Source organism: Apodemus sylvaticus, chromosome 7, assembly GCF_947179515.1.
Source record: "Apodemus sylvaticus chromosome 7, mApoSyl1.1, whole genome shotgun sequence".
NCBI classification, from domain to species: Eukaryota; Metazoa; Chordata; class Mammalia; order Rodentia; family Muridae; genus Apodemus; species Apodemus sylvaticus.
Genome location: NC_067478.1, coordinates 16,261,151 through 16,271,052, shown reverse-complemented (window position 1 = coordinate 16,271,052; position 9,902 = coordinate 16,261,151). Strand labels below are relative to the sequence as shown.

General features: G+C 51.7%; 1 long non-coding RNA gene across 1 annotated transcript; it reads right to left on the bottom strand.

The window, feature by feature from the left end:
- LOC127688580 (uncharacterized) lies at nucleotides 1–6,457 on the bottom strand. The gene is made up of 3 exons (XR_007978717.1): nucleotides 5,896–6,457; nucleotides 4,449–4,610; nucleotides 1–2,055 (listed from the first exon to the last, which is right to left on the bottom strand). It is a non-coding gene; the product is annotated as an uncharacterized LOC127688580 (long non-coding RNA).
- Between the last annotated feature and the right edge of the window lie 3,445 nt (nucleotides 6,458–9,902).

Genomic DNA, 9,902 nt, shown 5'->3' with positions numbered 1-9,902 from the left:
TAAAAATCAAAACAAAGATGCAAAAAACCAAAAAGACAGAAAATGTCAAAACAAAACAAACCAGTCCACAGAAATGCCACTGAGTTGGTCTGGTGTTGGTCAAGGACTTTTGGGCATGGGGTCTGCCGTCAGGCATGGTTGATATACTGGTGCCACTCATTGGAGAAAAGTGATTTTATCTTTGCCGGTGGGTATCAGCTGTGGGGAGCTTCTCTGAGCAGGCATGGGATACAGTGCCCACTGCTCTCAGTGCTGGGCACGTCTAGCTGGGACCTGAGCGAGCAGGTCTGCCTGCTGCATCCTGCCACAGCCTTAGGTGCATCAGCTCTGAAGTTTCATTGGAGCTAGGAGCTACCCCTGGCTTTTGCATCTTTCTTACTCCTATTCTGAATAGATTCCCTAAGGCTTGAGGGGAAGGGGGGCTTGGCTGGAGACACCCCATCGCATTTAGGATAGAGCGCTCCAAGGTCTCTCCCTCTCTGCATGCGGTCCAGGTGTGGTTCCCTGTGTGAGTTCCCACCTAGGTAAGAAGCTTCTGTAGTGTGGGCTGAGGAGGGCTCTGATCTGCATTCAACGCAGGGGACCCACTGGGGTCCCTGATAGAGCGTTTCTGAGGGTTGACTGTCACAAAGAATGCAAATGGCTAGAAGGGAAGGCTGAAAGACCAGAGGATCCTGGGTCTGCACCAAAAGGTGGAGTTCTCAGAGAATGGAGGCAGGGTGGGGGAGGGGAGCTCCAGGGCAGGCTGCAGCAGGACTGTGCCTGGAGAGACCAGAATGAAAAGAGCTTTGTAGTGGCTTGAATAGGAAAGACCCCTCATTGACTCCTATATCTAAATGTTTGTTCATTATGGTGTGAATCAGGAGGTGTGACCTTGTTGGAGGAAGTATGTTACTGGGGGTGGACTTTGGGGTTTTCATGGGTCCAGACCTGGTACTTTCTCTCTCTTCCTGTTGCCACTGGGACTGGATATAGAAGTCTTGCCTTCCATGTCTGCCTGCGTGCTGTCATGTGTCCCACCATGAGGATAATAGACTGAACTTCTGAAACCATAAACCATCCGCATTTAATTAAGTGTTTTTTTTTTTTTTAGCGTTGCTGTGACCATGCTGTCTTTTCATAGCAACACAACAGTGTCTAAGGCCACCTTCTTTTTTGAGATAGGCTCTCTCGCTAAACCTCAAGCTTATCAGTTCAGTGTGGTGGCTGACCTGTGAGCTTCAGGCATCCAGCTCTTCCCATGCTCTCTGCGGAGAGTCACAAACACCCGCCACTGGGCCAGGCTTTTTGTGTGGGTGCTGGGGATCCGAACTCAGATCCTTGCGTTTGTGTGACAGGTGTTTTTCAGACTGAGCAGTCTCCTGGCTCAGGATAATTCATCTTCATTGTCAGCTTGAGGAGATGTAGAATCCCCTGGGAGGGAAGCCTCTGGGGTGTCTGTGATACTCCAGACAGCGTCTCCTTGGAGATAAGAGAGATTGTCCCCAAGGTAGGTGACGCCATTCCCTGGGCTGGGGCCTGAACCCGATACAGAGGAGAAAGCAGGCAGAAGACAACATTCATCTGCCTCCTGGCTGCAAATATAATGCGACCATCCATGCCATTCTGCCGCCACATCATGATGGCCCGTATCCTTAAACCCATGCGCCAAAGGCACTTTTAAGTTACTCTTGTTGGGTCTTTGGTCACAGCAACAACAACAACAACAACAACAACAAAGAAAAAAACAATCACGCACAATACTGTAATGATACAAGTGGCTATCAGTCAGGTGCTGGCTGGGGTCTGTGGAGCTCCCTCTAGATCCTTCAGAGGATGGGATGACAAACTTGTGAGGAAGAAGGGATGGTAAGAGGAAGGGCCTGGCGGGGCCGCACCCTCCTCCCAGTGGCTCTTCCCACCTCTTCTCTTCTTGGTCCCATTCTTGCCTTTTGTCTCCATCACCAGGATATGCAGGGTGTTGCCCTCAGTGTCAAGGGAGCTCAATAGAGTACAGGCAGGACAGGCCATCTCCGATCCCGGTCAAGTCACTTTTTATAGCTTTCTGAAAGGTTCCTGTGATACCCAGATGAAGCAAACTAAAGGATACTGACCTAGAAGAGGCACTGTAATACTACACCCCCCCCCCACACACACACAATGCCATGTCTCTACCTCAGGCCTATGCAATTTCTTTCACCCACCTCATTTCCCAGAATTGGAACAGCATGGTTTATTGGTGGTGGTGGTGGTGGTTTAACATGTATTACCTCCTTTCACCAGTAGGTGGCAGCAGTGAAAGGCAGTCTTGCTTAATCCCATTGGCTCTGTGGACTTGACCTCCAAAGGGACTGGGGGCAGGGTGTGTGTGTGTGTGTGTGTGTGTGTGTGTGATCGGTCTGAACTAAAAAGAGTTGAATAAAGATGAAACCTATATTCTAAAGCAAAGGATAAAAGAAGAAGCCGGGCTGGAGGAAGTGCAGTGACGTCGTTCTGGGGTGGGTCTCAGTGGCTTGGCTACATGAGATGCCCACATCTATCTACCAGGCCTGCTGAGACCCTCAGTGAGCCAGAAAGGACATTTCCTGGAGGTCAAGGAGGTTATAAGGGTGGAAGGAGAGAGAAGGGGGTATGGAAGAATGGGATGGGAGCCTGGAGTAGTGGGAGCCCCCTGCCAGCACCAGGGTGACACTGAGGACTCTGATGTGGTCCCTCTATGGCTGAGGCTGAGCTGGGCCCTAGACTCACATCATTGTTTGCCACCAGGTCCACCATCCCCCCTTCTCCATCAAGGACAGTGCTGTGAAGGGCTTATGGATTCTCACAGCATCTTATCATGTGTCCTGTCCCCATGTCCCCTCCGCTTACCCACCCCCACCCCCTTGTGCACCTCACCTTGGCCACCTCACAAAGCCCTGCATCCGTCAGGCTACTGTAGCCTTCCCGTCATTTATTAAAGATCCAGACGCCTCTCATTTGTCACCATCATGTTGAGGGCGGAGATGCCCTGACTTTGTGTCAACATCCCTTCTGGGCTCTGGCTACCGGGTCTAGCCCAGGCAGGGTTCCAAGAATCTACTTTCTGGCTGTTCAGTATTCTTATAGACCTGATCATATAGACAGCCCTTCCTAGAGCCTGGATCTCAAAGCCGTAAGCCTCTGTACAGTCCCTCAGAGATGGACAGTCCCTCAGAGATGGACAACAATCCTTGCATTGCTGGACCATGGGTTGAGCTTGCTTTGCCCTGACTTGAATGCCCTGGGGACCTCGTAGGGAAGACAACTAGGATCTCACACTTCAGGGAGGGCTTCTCTTTGGGCGTGTCCTTCTCTCAGCCTCCAGCAGGCTAAACAGACCTTGAGTGTTTGTCACAAATGGTTTTAAGACCTAGGTGGAGTCGTATGGCCTCGCCACATTTGTAATTTCCTTTTTTTAAAAAAATATTTATTTATTTATTATATGAAAGTACACTGTAGCTGTTTTCAGACACACCAGAAAAGGGTCATCCGATCTTATTACAGATGGTTGTGAGCAACCGTGTGGTTGCTGGGATTTGAACTCAGGACCTCTGGAAGAGCAGTTAGTGAACCATCAATTGATGGCCTGCTGAGCTTGCTCTACAACACAATCCAGCTGAAACAAAGGATGGGTCTGTGGGCTCTCCCTACATAAATACGGCGCTAAGTAGTAAACTTGGAGCCTTGATCAGAACGTTTGTCTTGGCTCCATCCTTCTCTCACTCCCGGACGTTTTTCATTTCCAGCCTCCCTTTCAGGTAAGCCCAGTTCATCCATGGCCACTGGACGGCTACAGGTGGCACCCAATGTGGGACTAAAAATGGGTAGGGGGACTAAGAAATGCTGTCCAGCTATAGTTGGGGTTCCCCAATTCCTGGTGGAGACAGGTGATAAACAAGGCCTGTTTGGATGTTTCCAAGATGGGAAGATTGAGAAGGGAAGTGGGGGAGGGGAGGCCATCTCCAGTACTAACCGGATGGTCAAATCTAACCCCAAGAGGACATTGCAAGGGAAGCTTCTAGACCAGGTTGGAGATGGCAAAAGCAAAGGTTTCTTAGAGAAATAGTCAGGAGGCCAATGTGGTAGAAGGCACACAAGGTGAAAGGGCAACGGGATAGCCCGGCCTTGCCTTTCCCACAGAGAAAGGTCACAGCAGGCAGGCAGGCCAGCAGGGGCAGGCACAGTGAACAAGCAGGGCTTTCGACCAGCTGTTTTTGCAAAAGCATAGCTCCCACCCTAAAGCTGTGGGCATGGGTCATTCCCCCCTCCCGGCCCTTCCTCCCCCCCCACCCCACCTTTCCTCCACCTGCCCCTCCCACCCCGCCTTTCCTCCACCTGCCCCCCTCCACCCCCATCCAGGCAGATCTGCTCCAGGAGGCCTCCCTTTCTCCTGGCTCAGCCCTGAGTCATCCATCAGGCCCAATACTGCCTTACCCAGCCCTGACCCCTACCTGGGACAAGGGCCATTTATCTCCATCAGCTGTTCTCAGGAGCCAGACACTCAGCCAACAGGTCCTATCTCTTGATGCGGGCAGCTCTTCCTGACTCTCATTGGCTGGACTCCCTCAGGGAAGACACTGTAGTGGCGGGCTCCTTTCTCAGTTCCTAGAAACCTAGAGAAAAGGTCTCACCCACTAACCCACAAGCCCCAGCTTCTAACATCTTAGCACTGCCTGCCCGCCATGCTGGTCTCAGGGAGAGTTAAGGAGTGAGGCCAGGGTCCGCCCCCAGCCACACAGTGTGGGAAGGACTAGGTTTCTTAGGCCCTGAACAAGGCAGGCTCTGGAGCCTCAGACTAGGCTTGTCCCACCTGAGGCCCAGCGTCCATGATTTTGGAGACTTGGACAGGAGTGCCTCCTGTCTTGAAAAGTGAGCAGATGTGTGATGAGTTTATAAAAAGAGAAAGATGTATAGGAATATGGTCTATGGGGTGTGGTGAGGTGTGGGGAAGCGGGTGCCTCAGCGGGCCCATGCCAAGGCATCCCTTCCCCCGAGGGAGTGCGCACACACACACACACACACACACACACACACCAGTATAGTATAGAATAGACTTTATTTAGGGCATGGGAGGGGGTTTAAGAGGTTAGTAGAGGCAGAGAAAGACAGAGAGAGGGAGAGAGTAGAGAAATAGAGGCTAGCCATGGAGAGAGGGGGAAGGGAAGGGAGAGAGAGAGAGAGAGAGAGAGAGAGAGAGAGAGAGACCAAGAGGGCAAGAGAGAAGCAAGCAGGAAACAGGAGTAAGAGGGTAAGAGAGGGAGGAGGGGGCAAGCAGCCCCTTTTATACTGGCTGTTGCCAGGTAACTGTGGGGAGGGGCAAACCTGGCTGTTGCCGGGTAACTGTGGGGTGGACTTTAGACAGAATCCTAACAGTGTGAGCATTCAAAATCTGGTCCTAAGAATTCTGTCTTAGTCAGGGTTTCTACTGCTGTGATGAAACACCATTACCAAAAAGCAAGTTGGGGAGGAAAGGGTTTATTCAGCTTACACTTCCGCATTGCTGTTCATCACCAAAGGAATTCAGGATGGGAACTCAAGCGTGGGGGGGGGGGAAGGAAGCAGGAGCTGATTAAGAGTCATGGAGGGGTGCTGCTTACTAGCTTGCTCCCTCTAGCTTGCTCAGCCTGCTTTTTTGTAGAACCCAGGACCACTAGCCCAGAAATGGCTCCACCTACAGTGCTTTGGGCCCTCCCCTATTGATCACTCATTGAGAAAATGCCTTACAGCTGCATCTCATGGAGGCATTTCTTCAACTGGGTCTCCTTCCTTCTGATGACTCTGGCTGGTGTTACACTGACATACAAAACCAGCCAAAAAAAATGCCATTGGGCAACCCTGGGCTCTCCCTCACCAGGCACCCAGCCCAGCCCCAGCTGGTTGGGGCCCAACTTTACCTACCTGTGACAGGTAAGAACCACAGGCACCAGGCTGACACAGGCTGCTGAGGAGTGTGACTGGGGGCCTGTAGGACACAGCCAGATAGGACACAAATTCACAAGGGTTGCTAAGCCCCATGGGGCAGGGACAGTTTCAGTGGCTAGAATGGATTGCTAGGCCTGTCAGGACGGCCACAGATATGGCTTTTCTTTGGCTGGGAGACATCCTTCCACACGAGGACTCTTCCACACTGTCCTACTCCTCTGAAGCCTGCTTGGGTCCAGCCACTTGGGCTTGCTTTAGATAGTACCTGCTTCTAGTCCTCTAGGCTGAATGATGGGGCCAGTGGCCGCAGGCGGGGAAGGACGGCTTTCTTATCCTTCCCAAGGGCAGAAGGGTTCCCTTAAATAGGGGCTTTCTCTTCTTTCCTCCAGCTTTCCTCTTTCTGGGTTTCCACTCATAAGACAAGCCCTTGGAGCCCTAATCCCCACGCTCCCCCGTCAGCTGCTCTGTGACTAGGAGTCTTTCTCCCCCAACCTTATCTGTCTCCTGCAGCCACGGTTGACTCCCTTGCGGCCCAGGCTCCCCCTCCCTCCAGCCCCTGCAGGTCAGCCAGTTGTGTCTTCCCTCCTCCCTCTTCCCCTCCTCCCTCTCCCCCTCCTCCCTTCACCGTCCTCCTCCTTCCCTTCTCCCCCCCTCCTGTCAGTCTCTCCTTCCCACCTTCCTGTCTTCCCTCCCTCTTCCCTTCTTTCTCACTCCCATCCTCCCTCACTCCCCCTCCTTTTCCCCCCATTCCTTCATTCCCCCACCCCCTGCCCCGCCAGAGTTGAGGGGACCCTGGCTAGCAGCCACTACACTACCCCGTCCAAGGTCAGTCTTAACATCACCAGCTGACAAAGACCCCTGGGCCACTTCCTTAACAAGCCCCAATCTAATCTGGCCAAGTGAGGGAAGAGCAGCTAATGACACCCGACAAAGAGAGGACCTGGGGCTATTTTTTTATGGAGATAAGAGAGGCGCTGAGTGGGGGGTGGGCACACTTACCCATTGCAAACGTGAGCTGGACTGACCTAGAAGCGTTTGTATCCCACTGCACAGACTGTAATCTTCAGGAAATCTTCTGGCAGCAGCCTTGTCACGCAGTTCCAGAAAGAATAGCGAGGAGAGAAAATGTCCTATGATTTCTTTACCTATCGCTAGGGTTGTAGCCCATATCCCTCGAACAAAAGATGGATTAAGCAGTAAAGCAGGACTTTCTTTAGCCAGTGTCACATGCCAGGGAGTCTTGGGGAGGGCTCAGAGACTAGGAGAGACAGAATTTCTATGTTAATTTTTTAAATTTCTATTTGTTTGTTTGTTTGTTTATGTATTGTGCACAGCTGTGGAGAGATACAAAGGGAAAGGAAGGGGGATGGGAGGGATTCCGAGCTGCCTTCCCCGGCCTCTGTGTGAAAGCTTTGCTCTCAGTCCTTCCAATTAAGGGGCAAGACACCTGTCACACGAGGGTCTTTAAGGCAAAAGAGGATCGATCAGAGTGGCCTCTCTAGGTTTTATGACCAGCTTTGGGAAAACAGGAAATTGGTTTATGGCAGAAGGAAGACGGAAGCAAAAGAACAGAGGCCCTAGGAGGTCATGATGACCTCCAAGGTGCCATATTTTGTGAGGTCTTTCCCTGACAACAACTTTGAATGCCATGCACCACACCCCCAAAGGATTCTATGTGTGACTGTGCTTGGGGACACCATGTCCTTTTTTTTCTTAGCTTTCCAAGGACAACAATGGAGGGAGTGGGGTATCAGCCCAGCCCAGCTGGTGACCCACCTCAAGGTCAAGTCTTGCTTCCAACAAGTCATTACAACTCCCCAAATGTTAACTTATCTGAGGTGTCTTTGCTACAGAGCAGGCAAGGACCCTGGCAGTTACCCAGTGGGCCCATAGGAGGCAAGACCATCGAGTATCACAACTGGAAGATGATAATGAGTCCCCCTCTCCAAAAGAGTGGCCTCAGATGCACTCCTGACCTTTCAAAAACAACCAGAGCACACTGAGGAGGGACCTTCCTGCCTCTGTGAGGAGCGGGGCTGTCCTGAGGAGCTGACTCCTTATCTCTAAGGAGAGGACAGTGGGGGCTGAGAGAGCAGGTAAGGACGGTTGGAAGTATTATGGGAAGAGTCAAGGGCACAATGAGGGTCCAATGACCAGAAGTCGCTGAGGAAAGGGTCGCTTTGCTCTGAGTTCACCTTCTCCAGGACATGTTCTCTCCTCACTTCCCTTCTCTGCTGTCTTGGGTCCGAGTCCAGGTACCACCTAATTCAGGGCAACAGAAAAGGGGCAGTGATGCTCAAGTGGAAAGCCTCTGCTCCGTACACCCTGGCAGGTTCGGAGATGCTAAAGAGGGGAACTCCGAGAATCTGCTCTGGGGAATTCCTCCAAAGCAGCCAACATGTTTTCCCCACTCACAGAGTGGTGAACAGAAACAGAGAACCTCCTGTCTCTGCCAAGCCCCTGACTCCCCACCTCCAACCTCATCCTTACTCCCATGTCTCCTGTCTCGAAGGATCCCTCAAACAGAGTGGCTGAAAGGGTCTGGTGAAATCTGATTATAGAGGCCCCTCGAAAGCTAGGCCTGGGTGCTGACTAATAATAGCTGTCACCTGCAGCTGGGACACAGCGGCAGGTATGGATGTGGGTGGGACTTTCGTGGGAGACTCTCTGTGTGTGTGTGTACATGTGAATGCAAGGCTAACTATGTGGGATGTGGCTGTACAAGCGCTGTACTATGGAAACACAAGGAGGTGCCTGGTTGTGTGTGTTCATGCGTGATTGTGCACATGTGACTGGATGTATACACACTTCCACCCCCTCTGAGAAACCCCTCTGCTCTGCTGCACTCCTGTATGAACAGGTAAGGGCTCACCGAGCTACTAAGATACCCCAGCTGCCCTTCTGCCAACAGCCTTACCCACCTCTGCTGGCAGGCTGTGTGGGTACCGTGCACACACGGGGTAATGACACGGCAGATTGAGTACCGTGTGGACAGTGGAGACTGGTGTGTGAGGGACTGAGATGGAAGCAGGAGGCCCTTGGGGTATGTAGGGAACATGGTGGTTGACCAAGATGCCTCACTACAGAAGCACTCCGAGAGGAAAGGCATTGTGACCAGGAGACCAGGGTGGGACTGTGTGAGGACAGAATGGGAAGGATGCAGCCAGCAGGAGGAGGAGGGCCTCAGTCTTCTCAGATTGTTGAGGCCTTGCTATTGTATGAGGCAGGTTGAGATGCAGTACCCAGCTTTTTCCTAGAACAGCTCATAATTGGTTCTTTTAGCAGGTATGGTTCTGTCCGGTTGGCTCTGGAGTCCTGGGAGGTCTTTTTTTCATTCTTTGGGTTTTTTGTTTGTTTGTTTGTTTGTTTGTTTTTTTGTATGTTTTTTTCAAGACAGGGTTTCTCTGTATAGCCATGGCTGTCCTGAAACTCACTCTGTAGACCAGGCTGGCCTCAGAAATCCATCTGCCTCTGCCTCCCAAGTGCTGGGATTACAGGCGTGTGCCACCATGCCCAGCTCTCTCTCTTTTTTTTTCCTTTAAGATTTATTTATTTTATTTATTTGAGTATACTGTCACTGTTTTCAGACACACACCAGAGAGTACATCAGATCTCATTACAGAAGATTGTGAGCCACCATGTGGTTGCTGGGAATTGAACTCAGGACCTCTGGAAGAGCAGTCGGTGCTCGTTGCCACCGAGCCATCTCTCCAGCCCCTGGGAAGTCTTTTTAACTGATCATGCCCCATGGCATATATGAGAAGACTTGCTGGCCCCACCACTGCAAAGCCATCACTCACTTTAAGACCATACACTGAGCATCAGGCTCAGAGCTTCCTATGCTGCATACGGTCAGAAGACTTGAGCAGTCATATGCAGGCTGTCCTTGTCTGGACTGTGTGCCACTGCAGGAAAAGATCTCACACAGACGAGTCTTCTATGGCAGAGGGAAGGCAGGGAGGCAGGCCAGGTGAAGGGCTCAC